This window comes from Oncorhynchus masou, unplaced genomic scaffold (genome assembly GCF_036934945.1).
Source record: "Oncorhynchus masou masou isolate Uvic2021 unplaced genomic scaffold, UVic_Omas_1.1 unplaced_scaffold_3719, whole genome shotgun sequence".
Lineage (NCBI taxonomy): Eukaryota > Metazoa > Chordata > Actinopteri > Salmoniformes > Salmonidae > Oncorhynchus > Oncorhynchus masou.
The window spans coordinates 21289-35178 of NW_027010121.1; the positions used below are offsets into that span (position 1 = coordinate 21289).

General features: G+C 41.6%; 1 pseudogene; it reads left to right on the forward strand.

Moving 5' to 3' along the window:
* The first annotated feature begins 4258 nt into the window (after positions 1–4258).
* LOC135534637 (uncharacterized) lies at positions 4259–12421 on the forward strand (annotated as a pseudogene).
* The last annotated feature ends 1469 nt before the right edge of the window (positions 12422–13890 follow it).

The following is a 13890-nucleotide window of genomic DNA, read 5'->3' on the forward strand; positions in this document are numbered from 1 at the left end:
AGAGGGTGATGTTGCTGACTAACCTCCTTAGAGGGCGATGTTGCTGACTAACCTCCTGAGAGGGTGATGTTGCTGAATAACCTCCTGAGAGGGTGATGTTGCTGACTAACCTCCTGACTAACCTCCTGAGAGGGTGATGTTCCTGACTAACCTCCTGGGAGGGTGATGTTTCTGACTAACCTCCTGACTAACCTCCTTAGAGGGTGATGTTGCTGACTAACCTACTTAGAGGGCGATGTTGCTGACTAACCTCCTGAGAGGGTGATGTTGCTGAATAACCTCCTGAGAGGGTGATGTTGCTGACTAACCTCCTGACTAACCTCCTGAGAGGGTGATGTTCCTGACTAACCTCCTGGGAGGGTGATGTTGCTGACTAACCTCCTGACTAACCTCCTTAGAGGGTGATGTTGCTGACTAACCTCCTTAGAGGGTGATGTTGCTGACTAACCTCCTGAGAGGGTGATGTTGCTGAATAACCTCCTGACTAACCTCCTTAGAGGGTGATGTTGCTGACTAACCTCCTGAGAGGGTGATGTTGCTGACTAACCTCCTGAGAGGGTGATGTTGCTGACTAACCTCCTGAGAGGGTGATGTTGCTGACTAACCTCCTGAGAGGGTGATGTTGCTGACTAACCTCCTGAGAGGGTGATGTTGCTGACTAACCTCCTGACTAACCTCCTGAGAGGGTGATGTTGCTGACTAACCTCCTGAGAGGGTGATGTTTCTGACTAACCTCCTGAGAGGGTGATGTTGCTGACTAACCTCCTTAGAGGGTGATGTTGCTGAATAACCTCCTGAGAGGGTGATGTTGCTGACTAACCTCCTGAGAGGGTGATGTTGCTGACTAACCTCCTGACTAACCTCCTGACTAACCTCCTGAGAGGGTGATGTTGCTGACTAACCTCCTGAGAGGGTGATGTTGCTGACTAACCTCCTGAGAGGGTGATGTTGCTGACTAACCTCCTGAGAGGGTGATGTTGCTGACTAACCTCCTGAGAGGGTGATGTTGCTGACTAACCTCCTGACTAACCTCCTGAGAGGGTGATGTTGCTGACTAACCTCCTGAGAGGGTGATGTTGCTGACTAACCTCCTTAGAGGGTGATGTTGCTGACTAACCTCCTTAGAGGGTGATGTTGCTGACTAACCTCCTGAGAGGGTGATGTTGCTGACTAACCTCCTGACTAACCTCCTTAGAGGGTGATGTTGCTGACTAACCTCCTGAGAGGGTGATGTTGCTGACTAACCTCCTGACTAACCTCCTTAGAGGGTGATGTTGCTGACTAACCTCCTGAGAGGGTGATGTTGCTGACTAACCTCCTGAGAGGGTGATGTTGCTGACTAACCTCCTTAGAGGGTGATGTTGCTGACTAACCTCCTGAGAGGGTGATGTTGCTGACTAACCTCCTGACTAACCTCCTGAGAGGGTGATGTTTCTGACTAACCTCCTGAGAGGGTGATGTTGCTGACTAACCTCCTGACTAACCTCCTGAGAGGGTGATGTTGCTGACTAACCTCCTGACTAACCTCCTGAGAGGGTGATGTTTCTGACTAACCTCCTGAGAGGGTGATGTTGCTGACTAACCTCCTGAGAGGGTGATGTTTCTGACTAACCTCCTTAGAGGGTGATGTTGCTGACTAACCTCCTGACTAACCTCCTTAGAGGGTGATGTTGCTGACTAACCTCCTTAGAGGGTGATGTTCCTGTTGTTCGGGAGGTTCCCAACTTCTTCACATCTGTCTGGGTGATGGGGTGGGATGTGCTTCAACCTGAGAAGAACAGAGCGGAAACATAAGGGGGGGAATTAACCTCACTGGTCAAATGTCGGTGTTGGTTCAAGCTACTGAGAACCTCAACTACCTCTATTAATGTGCAATGGTTTCGTAAACAGTTTTGCATATTCATAGGCTTGATCAAGTTGTAGGCATTGTATGTATTCAGCTACACTCCTTGTGGTGGTGGAAAATGGTGTTTCATTAAGCACATCTTTCTGCTTTTTCCTCCTTCGATATTAAATCGAGTTCTGGAGAAAATGGAGGCCTTGTAGCAGAATGTTTTCACGTACTAACCGGTCTGCGGGGAATACCAATATAGACGGCTGCATACGATGCCTTTGGATGGTAAAATGAAACAACGAGATCTCCATCTGGATTGACTGATGTAATCATGTACAAATAAATTGGCTGGCTAACATGCCTAGACTGAACAGAACACAGCTGGTTAGCTGCATTTTCAACGTTTTTAAATCACATGTGAGATGAAGAGGTGTGAAGTGAACGCATCAGTTGTCATCTTTAGTTTCTGAATATTTTTTTTTATAGATGTGCGACATTTGTCATTAGCTGACTAGGAAGTTCCTCCATTCAGGGTAAAAATAAATAAATAAATCTGGGTCTTCACAATTGACACATTGCTGACTTTACAATGATTTAGTTTAGTTGTTCATCTCTTAACAGCTGATATGCAGGAAGAGGTCGCCTGCCAGCTAGTTTTGATCTGATGCCAATTTAGCTTGACGAGCGAGCTGATAAAAGCACTGACTCGACATCTGAATTAAATATTCACATGAAAGTAATTTGTTGAGCATTTAAACAACTTGGTAAATAAATCAACGTAAATTTCAAAGTTGTTCGCTCTGGAACATTTTCTCCCAAACGGGGACGTTAATTCAGACATTGATATGATTATTTCCGCTACTTGTCGCAAGGTGTTATGGGATAGCCTCCCCGGTGAAGGAAACATTGACGAGGCCTTCAAAATCAATAAAATAACGACACCTTAAATCAGCAGTTTAATTGGGATTAAAACACGCCAATTCTGACATATATTGCCTTGAAATTCTGCCTTTTATCGTTGTCGATTGGGACACAACTGTCTGACTTGATTTAGGTTTAGTTCAGCCGCCCTGTTGCACTTATCCAACATGACACTATAGGGCAGCGATCATCCACAGAAGTGCCTGTTTTCTCCACCACAGTAAACTAAATCCAGGGGAGGGACAAAATAAGGATGTTTGCGTGTAATCTTTTGCGCATTATTTTCCTGTTTGAAATCCAACCGGATGTCTAGCCAGTCTCAACTAGCGAAAATCCACCAATGGGAATGCGAGACAATCTCCAGGAACCGTATCCAACTACGTGTGGTCCAATCATATTCGCCCTTTGACTTTAGCTCCGCCCCAAAAGCAAGCAAACGGCGGCCATGACACTTTCTCCTCATCGGATCATTGTTTACATCAAACGGAGTGTTACAGAGGAAGTATCTTTTATAAGGTTGAATGAAATGGATTGTAATCTTATTGCTACATCTGTGAAGTTGTAAGAAGAATGGAAAAGCGAATTGAAAACATTATACAGTTCTATCTCTGCAGTCATCTACCTATGATGCCCGTTGTATTGGTTCGGTATCGGTAACTACCGGTACAATCAGCGGCCACTTGTCTGCATTTTCAATACTGTTTTTACAATCGTGTCTATTTTAATGTAACTATCTCTTAAATTAGTGCGTTGTTGTATGTTGTAAGACGTCTGTGAAGTTGTGAAATCGTGTGAAGGTGATGCAGGCTACAGTTCAGTAACTTTAACATGCTACTGGACAGTAGTTTATTTTCAACTCCAGTGTTTAACACAGTTTGATTCAACATGTATCAGTCATGGATTAGCTAATACATGCATTATGTTTTCTAGTTTAATGGTGTGATAATCGCGATATTTGCCTTGCATTTCAATCTACACATGAATATGGTTCTGCAATGTCAGGTTGGCTATTCTGTTCCCTTGACATTCTGCAAGCATGAATACTTTACACTAATGGAAGATATGTGTTCATCATACTAGTTGGCAATGTATTGAAGGATACACAACTTTCCATAGATGCAGTGTGGACTTTTTACAGATGAAACCCCTTCCATTATGACACTCCCTTCCTGTATCTGTCATAAAGGCCAATGCATTCTTTGTCCTTTAGTTACACAACTAAATCTAGTAGCTGTCACTTACCTTTCATGCTGTAGGTCTGCTCTCATGGTGCTGAGAATGCTTAGTACTGTATCTGTCATGTATGTATTCTCTGTATGTATTAGGTATGAACCCTTGGACATACTGGTGCCTCCTGCACTCCCTCCTGCCTCACGTCTGGCCCCTGTCCCTGATGATCTACCCCAGGCCCTCTTGTATTCACCCCAGGCTTCTGAACTTGCCCCAGTGGGGTAAAGACCAGAAGAGGGTGATGTCCTTCCTGTCTCCAAGTTCTGCCTCAGGATGTGCTGGGGTGAGTTTTTACATAATAAATTAGCAGCTAAAAATGGTAATTTAATATTTTCTTCTCTCATGATCTATCAATGTCTCAGGATGCCACTGGGTAAACATATCTAACTGATTAACTTCTCTGTGATGATATGTGGAACAAGGTGTGTCTGAGATCAACAGAGGACTTGGCCTAGAGTTAGTCCTGTCTGGTATAATTAGAGGTCAAGACTGGACAAGGAGGGTTGGATAAAGTCCTCTCTATGAAGATGAATCCTGTCTGGTATAATTAGAGGTCAAGACTGGACAAGGAGGTTGGATAAACTCCTCTCTATGAAGATGAGTCCTGTCTGGTATAATTAGAGGTCAAGACTGGAGGTCAATTAGAGGTCAAGACTCTTACACTTATGGTGGCGCTATTTCATTTTTGGAAGAAAAACGTTCCCGTTTTAAACAAGATATTTTGTCACAAAAAGATGCTCGACTATGCATATAATTGCTACTGTTCGAAAGAAAACACTCTGACGTGTCCAGAAATACAAATATCTTCTCTGTGCGTGCCCTTTAACGTGAGCTTCAGGCAAAACCAAGATGACTTGGCATCCAGGAAATGACAAGGATTTTTGAGGCTCTGTCTTTCATGATCTCCTTATATGGCTGTGAACGCAAGAGGAATGAGTCTGCCCTTTCTGTCGTTTCCCCAAGGTGTCTGCAGCATTGTGACGTATTTGTAGGCAGATCGTTGGAAGATTGACCATAAGAGACCACATTTACCACGTGTCCGCCCAGTGTCCTGCGCCAAAATTGGTGCGCAAAAGTCACCTGCCAGTATTTTTCCATGGGGCACAGAGAGAGAAGCAAGCTTCCAAGAACTGCATGTCAATGAAGAGATATGTGAAAAAACACCTTGAGGATTGATTCCAAACAACGTTTGCCATGTTTCGGTCGATATTATGTAGTTAATCCGGAAAAAGTTTCACGTTGTAGGTGACTGCATTTTCGGTTCGTTTCGGTAGCCAGGCGCAATGTAGAAAACGGAACGATTTCTCCTACACACAGACGCTTTCAGGAAACACTGCGCATTTGGTATGTGGCTGGGAGTCTCCTCATTGAAAACATCAGAAGCTCTTCAAAGGTAAATGATTTTATTTATTTGGTTATCTGGCTTTTGTGAAAATGTTGCGTGCTACATGCTACACAAAATGCTATGCTAGCTTTGCATACTCTTACACAAATTAGTCAATTTCTATGGTTCAAAAGCATATTTTGAAAATCTGAGATGACAGTGTTGTTAAGAAAAGGCTAAGCTTGAGAGCAAACGCATTATTTTAATTTTATTTGCGATTTTCAGAAATCGTTAACGTTGCGTTATGCTAATGAGCCTGAGGCTTAGTCACAATCCCGGATCCGGGATGGGGAGTTTCAAGAGTTAAGATCAGTCCTGTCTGGTATAATTAGAGGTCCAGACTGGACAAGGAGGGTTGGATAAACTCCTCTGTTTGTGGAACAGGTGTAACTATTTATCATGTGTAACAATCAAACCTCCCTATTGGCTGTGTGTTCCACATTCTAAAGTAGAACCATCATTTTACTTGCTGAAATATTGTCCAGAAATGACCTCATTGGACAGAAAGTGGAACTCCTCCCACACGTATGTTGAACAAATATAATGTTTCCCTGAAACAAAGTATTCCTGTAGTTTCATGAAATAAGAAACTGATTCATAGTACATCATACAAGCCAACGTTCAATAGCAACACTGCTATTGATTGGTTAGTGTCTCTACAGGTCCAAGAGGTTTTGTTTAAATACATTGAATACTTTTAGTTTTATTGACCCAAAAAATGTTTTGAGGCCCTAAAGTAAATATACTTTTGTTAAATTATTGACCTGTGGAACATTCACCTTCTGGGTCAATTGTAACATCTAATATCCACCACTTGGTTGAATTGTAAATGACTGATACGTCCTAGAAACACACTGACAGTGTAATGGGAGCTGAGACATGATGTTTGTATTAAAATATGGTGAATCTAACTTAAATAATATTTTCATAATAAACTAAAGTCTAAAAGTGTTAGTTTGTTCCCCAGTCTCCTCTACTCTCACTGAGAAAAGGCCTCAACTGAAGAATCTACAGCTGCTGAGTCTGAGGTGTTAAACAGTCCATTGCTGCTCTGGCCACAGTGTTGTTAGGAAACACATTTTCTAACTCTACATACACAGCCTTGTGTCCGCTGTTACTGTGAACTACTTCAGTTACTGGAAATAAACTCAGCAGTGTTCAGACCACAATACATCAACATAAACAACACCAATAAATGAAACCATATTAATATCTTCTGGTTTCCAGTAATGAAAACTGAGTTCTGGTCAGTGATATTAATGAATGTTATCTCAGCAACCATAACTCCAGAACAATCCCACTGTTGTAATAGTGTGTTTATACATGTAACCTTTTCTACCTGCAAATCAGTAATGAAGGAATACAAAGGAGAGAGAGAAGGTGGAAGAGAGAGACGGAGGATAGATAGGGGCTAGAGAGGAGTGGGGGAAGAGGGAGATAGATGGATGATAGGGTCTATAGAGGAGTGGGGGAAGAGGGAGAGTGATGGATGATAGATAGGGGCAAGAGAGGAGTGGGAGAAGGGGGGATGAGGGAGAGAGGGATGATAGATATGGGCTATAGAGGAAGGGGGGAAGAGGGAGAGAGCGATGATCGATAGGAGCTAGAGAGGAGTGGGAGAAGGGGGGATGAGGGAGAGAGGGATGATAGATATGGGCTATAGAGGAGTGGGAGAAGGGGGGTAGAGAGGGAGAGGGATGATAGATATGGGTTAGAGAGGAAGGGGGATGAGGCAGAGAGGGATGATAGATAGGGGCTATAGAGGAGTGGGAGAAGGGGGGAAGAGAGGGAGAGGGATGATAGATATGGGTTAGAGAGGAAGGGGGATGAGGGCGAGAGGGATGATAGATAGGGGCTAGAGAGGAAGGGGGGAAGAGGGAGAGAGGAAGGGGAGAAGAGGGAGAGAGCGATGATCGATAGCGGCTAGAGAGGAGTGGGAGAAGGGGGGAAGAGGGAGAGAGGGATGGAGACATGGTTCTGAGACAGCTGTATTCTTCAAAAATCTATAGATTTATCAGTAACTGAAATGACCATCAAAATAGGCAGGCAATACAATCAGGCAATACAATTCTCCAGGAAAGGGAATATGAACTAGAACTGGTGTGACACATCAAATGTAAACCTACTGTCGTCCTACTTCCTGGGGCTGGTGTGACCAATCAAATGTGAACCTACTGTCGTCCTACTTCCTGGGACTGGTGTGACCAATCAAATGTGAACCTACTGTCGTCCTACTTCCTGGGACTGGTGTGACCAATCAAATGTGAACCTACTGTCGTCCTACTTCCTGGGACTGGTGTGACCAATCAAATGTGAACCTACTGTCGTCCTACTTCCTGGGACTGGTGTGACCAATCAAATGTGAACCTACTGTCGTCCTACTTCCTGGGACTGGTGTGACAAATCAAATGTGAACCTACTGTCATCCTACTTCCTGGGACTGGTGTCACAAATCAAATATAAACCTACTGTCATCCTACTTCCTGGGACTGGTGTGACAAATCAAATCACTTCCTGGGACAGGTGTGAACCTACTGTCGTCCTACTTCCTGGGACAGGTGTGACACATCAAATATAAACCTATTATACAACAGATATGTGTATTTATACTACCACAGTACCCTCTGATATGTGTATTTATACTACCACAGTACCCTCTGATATGTGTATTTATACTACCACAGTACCCTCTGATATGTGTATTTATACTACCACAGTACCCTCTGATGTGTGTATTTATACTACCACAGTACCCTCTGATATGTGTATTTATACTACCACAGTACCCTCTGATATGTGTATTTATACTACCACAGTACCCTCTGATATGTGTATTTATACTACCACAGTACCCTCTGATGTGTGTATTTATACTACCACAGTACCCTCTGATGTGTGTATTTATGCTACCACAGTACCCTCTGATATATGTGTATTTATACTACCACAGTACCCTCTGATGTGTGTATTTATACTACCACAGTACCCTCTCACATGAAGTAAAATTGAAATTAAGTAGAACTGTGTGAGCTGATTCAGCTGTTTAACATTTGTATGTAGGTGAAGAAGTTAAATGTTTTACTTCAAAGAGGAAGAGGCGAAGATGAATATGTTGGTAATATGAATAAAGATGTAAATGTAGCCAAAGATTATAGGGGTCCCCAGGAAACACTGAACATCACTTTGGTTCCTAACCTGTCACAATAACTCGTCCATGGGCATGTTCATTCATTGTCATGTCAACCACTGTATTCAAAGTGCCCAATATTATTTATATTCTAATCCATAGAATTATAATATACATTCTATTTCCATGATTCCAAAAAGTTTGTCAAAAATGTGAAAAATATAATGATATGATATTGTGAACATATCGCCCAGCTCTAGTCGCTACATGCCCAACAACAACAGCTAACAGCTAAGTAACCTAATTAGAAAGCTCTTATCCAATGGGATAATGGTTGTCTGCTTTCACATGACCAAGTGGTTTTGTTTACATCCATTGATGACTTTTAGTTTTGATTGAAGAGTAAAAGGTTTTGAGGCCCTAAAGTAAATATAACCTACTTTCACTTTTGGTTGAATTGTAAATGACTGGTACATCCTAGAACATATTTACTGTGTAATGGTAGCTCAGATATGTTATTATATAAAAATATGATTAATCGGAGATAATATTTTCATAATAAACTAAAGTCTAAAAGTGTTAGTTTGTTCCCCAGTCTCCTACTCTCACTGGAGAAAAGGCCTCAACTGAAGAATCTACAGCTGCTGAGTCTGAGGTGTTAACCAGTCCATTGCTGCTCTGACCACAGTGTTGTTAGGAAACACATTTTCTAACTCTACATACACAGCCTTGTGTCCGCTGTTACTGTGACCTACTTCAGTTACTGGAAATAAACTCAGCAGTGGTCAGACCACAGAATACACCAACATAAACAACACCAATAAATGAAACCACTAGTTTCAGACGTTATAGATACAGAAGTTCAAACACCAAGTTGTTCTGACACATCAGTTAACCCATTTCATTCAGAAAATGGACTGAACTGATCTTCCTATTTAAATAAAGGTCAAAAACATTTCATTCAGTAGGACACATCTTCCTCCATTTCATTCAGTAGGACACATCTTCCCCATTTCATTCAGTTGACACATCTTCCTCCATTTCATTCAGTAGGACACATCTTCCTCCATTTCATTCAGTAGGACACATCTTCCTCCATTTCATTGAGTTGGACACATCTTCCCTCTGTTTCATTCAGTAGGACACATCTTCCTCCGTTTCATTCAGTTGGACACATCTTCCTCCGTTTCATTCAGTAGGACACATCTTCCTCCGTTTCATTCAGTAGGACACATCTTCCTCCGTTTCATTCAGTAGGACACATCTTCCTCCATTTCATTCAGTAGGACACATCTTCCTCCATTTCATTCAGTAGGACACATCTTCCTCCATTTCATTCAGTAGGACACATCTTCCTCCATTTCATTCAGTAGACACATCTTCCTCCATTTCATTCAGTTGGACACATCTTCCTCCATTTCATTCAGTAGGGACAGGGCTCTCCTGGTGTTTCATTCAGATCAGGACACATCTTCCACCCGTTTCATTCAGTTGAACAACACCCCAGCCTGTTCACTCCCGCTTCCATTCAGTAGGACACATCTGCATCAAAGCTGGGATTCAGTAGGACACAGCTCCTCTGTTTCATTCAAGGCCATCAGACTGACAGCCATCACTTGAGGCAGCTGCCTACATAAAGACTTGAAATCATTCTTTAGTAAATGGACACTAGTCACTTTAATAATCATTCAGAATGTTTACACATCTTCATTATTCATCATTCAGTAGGACACATCTTCCTCTGTTTCCATCCAGGTAGGACCCATCTTTCCCATTATCTGTGTATTTATAGTGACACATCTTGTCTGTTTCATTCAGTAGGACAGTCATCTTCCTCCTGGTTTTGACCCTTCATTCCTGACTCTAGGACACATGCCTTCCTGACCCTGTGTCATTCAGGTAGGAGACATCTTCCTTGTCCTGTCTATTCATTCATAGATAGTATACTATGCTATCTATACTATGCTATCTATACTATACTATACTATACATACTATAGCTATACCTATTTTTGAGTCATGGTCCTCCATCAGCCTTGTGGGGTATTAATGAATGTGTATCTCAGCAACCTAATTCCAGAACAGCTGCTGTGACACTGCTCCTCCAATAGTGTCCCTGATGTGTATCTCAGCAACCTTGAATTGCGAACTTTTGCCACATTTGGCTTCAAAATAAAGATGTAAAACTGTATTTTTTGCAACCGAATCAACAAGCAGTGGGACACAATCATGAAGTGGTACATTTAGTGTGATATTTCAAACTTTTTTTAACAAATCAAAAACTGAAAAATTGGGCCAGAATTGCCATCATACAAACTGTGGTAATAGTGAAAATTGATGTCATTCTCAGCAACCGTAATTCCAGAACAGTGAGGCACTTTGAGACATCATAGTAAATGATGTGTATCTCAGCAAGGGTAATTCAAGTTTACTTTGAGTCCCACTGTGGGATATTAGTGTATGTGAACTCAGCAACCGTAATTCCAGAACAGTCCCACTGTGGTAATAGTGTGATGTGTATCTTCTGACAGACTCTATGCTGAGTAAAGTCATGTTTTTATCCTAAAACGTTTTTCTACCAGAACCAAAGTGTGGATGCAGTCACTATTTAGAGCAGTCTAATTCATTAACCCAGAACTATAATCTTGTGTGATTTAAGTTCTGGTCCATACGAGTCAGAAACTACAGTAGGTGAGTCACATGTTATTTGTTACAGCAGTTTCCATGGAAACAAACAGAGGGTAGCCTAGTGGTTGAAATGAAATGAAATGAACAGAGGGGTTTATGTAAATCAGCCATATCTGTCTTGACACATGTAGGAGGAGTCTCTGTAATAACTATTTAAATCAGTCTGTCCTGACTCAGCTCACAGTCTCCAGTCACCAACTGGTCTCTGTAACTTCATCTTTGTCTCTGTAGTGTACAGTCTTCAGGTGATGATGGGGGTATTGAATCATCTCTCCCACTCTCCTCCTCTCTCCTTCCTCCTGCTCTCTCTCATGTAGTGGAGAACTTCAGTGTTGTTCCACAGTGCAAGAAGTTCTTCCTGGAGGGGAAAACTCCAAATCTCCCAGGTATTTTGTATGATGGGATAGTCAAGAACAAGAGCCGGTACCACCCGATCTGCCAGTTGTTCAAGAACACCTACAGGTTTGCACCTGTACGACCGACCAACAGGATCCCTGTGTTCTCCAGCCTACACCTTCACTGGTAACTCGGGTAGACCAAAAGATGTCTGGATGATCGAGCCCCAGGTAGGACTAATGTTTATTCATATAACATAACGTGTATTTGTTTACTGCTGTATATCACAGACAGTTATGTTACAGAATATAGAACTACCACTATGGAGGAAGACTTAATTGTGAGAGGGGTAATTGTACAGAAAACTTGTGAATGAATGATTGTTTCCTGCAGCTCGACGGGGTCACTGAAAATGAAATGCAGATACAAGATGGACGCAGTTACAAACACCAGGCTGAGCAAAAGGACTATAAATGCAAAAATAAAATTGTGAACAAAGGTCACCTCTTCCCAAGTTCACATGCTCATTACCTTGAAACTCAGGAGTCCACCTTTACCCTGACCAACATCGTTCCCCAGGTCATCACCTTCAACAATGGCAGCTGGAAGGAAATGGAGAGAAATGTCAGAGGAACTCTTGTGAAGAACTGTAAGGATGCTAACGACCAGATAAAAGCCTATGTGGTGACTGGGGCAGTTCCCAACAACAACAAAAACACACTGAACCAACGAGTGAACATCCCGTATCTCATGTGGACAGCCTTCTGCTGTTACAACAAGAAGTACAAGAAGAACATGAAGTGGATGGCCGGAGCATACTGGGGGAGAACAAGGAGGGAAGGGGGCATTGGATCAACAAACCTTGGGAGCACTCGAAGAGAAGTTGAACAGATATTACCAAGGTCAATGTAAAAAGAAAAACATATTGTCAAGGTGTTCCCAAGAGATTGTCCAAGAGATACTAAACCTACCACTTCCTCCTAACCTAGTTGGAAGAATTTCTTCCGTAGCGAAGAATCTTTACAATTCCATGAGAAATAGTTCTGGAAGTTTCTTTGGATGATCTGGGTACAGATGCTCTCACCATATCAACAAACTATCATTACTGTTAGAGTAATGATTATCAGGGTTAAATTGGTTATCAGGGTTATACTGGTAGTGAGGGTTGTAATGGTAATGAGGGTTGAATTGGTAATGAGGGTATATAATGGTTATGAGGGTTATAATGGTAATGAGGGTTATGAGGGTTATAATGGTAATAAGGGTTATAATGGTAATGAGGGTTATAGTGGTAATGAGGGTTATAATGGTAATGAGGGTTGTAATGGTAATGAGGGTTGAATTGGTAATGAGGGTTGTAATGGTAGTGAGGGTTGAATTGGTAATGAGGAATATAATGGTTATCAGGGTTATAATGGTAATGAGGGTTGAATTGGTAATGAGGGTATATAATGGTTATGAGGGTTATAATGGTAATGAGGGTTGTAATGGTAATGAGGGTTGAATTGGTAATGAGGGTTGTAATGGTAATGAGGGTTATAATGGTAGTGAGGGTTGAATTGGTAATGAGGGTATATAATGGTAATGAGGGTTATAATGGTAGTGAGGGTTATAATGGTTATCAGGGTTATAATGGTAATGAGGGTTATAACGGTTATCAGGGTTATAATGGTAATGAGGGTTATAATGGTTATCAGGGTTATAATGGTAATGAGGGTTATAATGGTTATCAGGGTTATAATGGTAGTGAGGGTTATAATGGTTATCAGGGTTATAATGGTAATGAGGAATATAATGGTTACATGTCAACATATGTACACTTTCAATTGTAATACTTTTCTCTTCTGTCTATATATCTATAGTCTATACTCTTCTCTTCCCTCTCTACCCATCTCTTCTATGTCTATATATATCTATAGTATATACGCTCCTCTCCCCTCTACTCTTCTCTTCTATGTCTATATATATCTATATTCTATACTCTTCTCTGTTTATATCAAATATAAAAATTATATAAGGGGACAGAATTCTATTTTAATAAACAAAATACAGTTGAATTCTTTGATGTGCTGCCATTACTCTTGTTAATGTTTATAATGAGGTTTACAGCAGGGTTGAGGTCAATTCCATTTCAATTCCAGTCAGTTCTAGAAGCACACTGGAAATCCATTTCTCTGCCATGCTTTTCAATGAGGAACATTTGGAATTGTAATGGAATTAACCCCAACACTGGCCTACAGCTTGTCAGGTTGTGACTTCCGTATGACTGTTACCATGGAGATACTATTATATGTTCTGAATGTAATTCTTTCACTGTTACCATAGAGATACTATTATATGTTCTGAATGTAATTCTTTCACTGTTACCATG